This window comes from Arachis ipaensis, chromosome B1 (assembly GCF_059453495.1).
Source record: "Arachis ipaensis isolate K30076 ecotype BB chromosome B1, ASM5945349v1, whole genome shotgun sequence".
NCBI classification, from domain to species: Eukaryota; Viridiplantae; Streptophyta; class Magnoliopsida; order Fabales; family Fabaceae; genus Arachis; species Arachis ipaensis.
The window spans coordinates 73,382,209-73,384,605 of NC_142436.1; the positions used below are offsets into that span (position 1 = coordinate 73,382,209).

The 2,397-nt window shown below is 42.1% G+C and overlaps 1 non-coding gene across 1 annotated transcript; it reads right to left on the minus strand.

Moving 5' to 3' along the window:
* Positions 1 to 698: 698 nt before the first annotated feature.
* Positions 699 to 806, minus strand: LOC148577024 (small nucleolar RNA R71). The gene has a single exon (XR_015903251.1). It is a non-coding gene; the product is annotated as a small nucleolar RNA R71 (small nucleolar RNA).
* Positions 807 to 2,397: the final 1,591 nt, after the last annotated feature.

Below are 2,397 nucleotides of genomic sequence, written 5' to 3' on the forward strand. Positions count from 1 at the left end.
TGACATCTCATCTCACATCTCTTCCATTCGTACAGTTGTGCTTCTTCCTTTACATTACATTCTTTGTCTCCCCCTCTTCTTCCACTTACATAAGGGAACTCTATACTGTGGTAAAGAGAATCTCTATTATTATTATCATTTTTCTGGCCATTCTTCCTTGTCATATGAGCAGGAGCAAGGATAAGAACATTCTTGTGGAAGCAGATCCAGAACCTGAAAGGACTCTGAAGAGAAAATTAAGAGAAGCTAAAATACAACAATCCAGAGATAACCTTTCAGAAATTTTCGAACAGGCAGAGGAGATGGCAGCCGAAAATAATAATAATGCAAGGAGGATGCTTGGTGACTTTACTGCACCTAATTCCAATTTACATGGAAGAAGCATCTCCATTCCTGCCATTGGAGCAAACAACTTTGAGCTTAAACCTCAATTAGTTTCTCTAATGCAGCAGAACTGCAAGTTTCATGGACTTCCATCTGAAGATCCTTTTCAGTTCTTAACTGAATTCTTGCAGATATGTGATACTGTTAAGACTAATGGAGTAGATCCTGAAGTCTACAGGCTCATGCTTTTCCCTTTTGCTGTAAGAGACAGAGCTAGATTATGGTTGGATTCTCAACCTAAAGACAGCCTGAACTCTTGGGATAAGCTGGTCACGGCTTTCTTAGCCAAGTACTTTCCTCCTCAAAAGCTGAGCAAGCTTAGAGCTGATGTTCAAACCTTCAGACAGAAAGAAGGTGAATCCCTCTATGAAGCTTGGGAAAGATACAAACAGTTGACCAAAAAGTGTCCTTCTGACATGCTTTCAGAATGGACCATCCTGGATATATTCTATGATGGTTTATCTGAGTTATCAAAGATGTCATTAGACACTTCTGCAGGTGGATCCATTCACCTGAAGAAAACGCCTGTAGAAGCTCAAGAACTCATTGACATGGTTGCTAATAACCAGTTCATGTACACTTCTGAAAGGAATCCTGTGAATAATGGGACGCCTATGAAGAAGGGAGTTCTTGAAGTTGATACTCTGAATGCCATATTGGCTCAGAATAAAATATTGACTCAACAAGTCAATATGATCTCTCAGAGTCTGCATGGAATGCAAGCTGCATCCAACAGTACTCAAGAGGCATCTTCTGAAGAAGAAGCCTATGATCCTGAGAACCCTGCAATAGCAGAGGTAAATTACTTAGGTGAACCTTATGGAAACACCTATAACTCAACATGGAGAAATCATCCAAATTTCTCATGGAAGGATCAGAAGCCTCAACAAGGCTTTAATAATGGTGGAAGAAACAGGTTTAACAATAATAAACCTTTTCCATCATCAACTCAGCAACAGACAGAGAACTCTGAACAAAATGCTTCTAATTTAGCAAATCTAGTCTCTGATCTATCTAAAGCCACTGTAAATTTCATGAATGAAACAAGGTCTTCCATTAGAAATCTGGAAGCACAAGTGGGCCAGCTGAGTAAAAGGATCACTGAAATCCCTCCTAGTACTCTCCCAAGCAATACAGAAGAGAATCCAAAAGGAGAGTGCAAGGCCATTGACATAAGCGCCATGGCCGAACCTGTGGGGAGAGGAGAGGACGTGAATCCCAAGGAGGAAGACCTCCTGGGACGTCCAGTGGTCAATAAGGAGCTTCCCTCTGAGGAACCAAAGGACTCTGGGGCCCATCTAGAGACCATAGAGATCCCATTGAACCTTCTTATGCCTTTCATGAGCTCTGATGAGTACTCCTCTTCTGAAGAGAATGAGGATGTTACTGAAGAGCAAACTGCCAAGTTTCTTGGTGCAATCATGAAGTTAAATGCCAAATTATTTGGCATTGATACTTGGGAAGTTGAACCTCCCTTGTTCATCAATGAACTAAGTGATCTGGATCAACTGACATTGCCTCAGAAGAGACAGGATCCTGGAAAGTTCATAATACCCTGTACCATAGGCACCATGATCTTTAAGGCTCTGTGTGACCTTGGTTCAGGAATAAACCTCATGCCCCTCTCTGTAATAGAGAAACTGGGAATCTATGGGGTGCAAGCTGCTAAAATCTCATTAGAGATGGCAGACAGCTCAAGAAAACAGGCCTATGGACAAGTAGAGGACGTGTTAGTAAAGGTTGAAGGCCTTTACATCCCTGCTGATTTCATAGTCCTGGATACTGGAAAGGAAGAGGATGAATCCATCATCCTAGGAAGACCTTTCCTGGCCACAGCAAGAGCTGTGATTGATGCTGACAGAGGTGAAATATTCCTTCAATGGAATGAGAACTCCCTTGTGTTTAAAACTCAAGGATCTCCCTTTGCAACCATGGAGAGGAAGCAGAAAAAGCTTCTCTCCAAGCAGAGTCAACTAGAGCCCCCCACAGTCAAACTCTAAGTTTGGTGTTGGG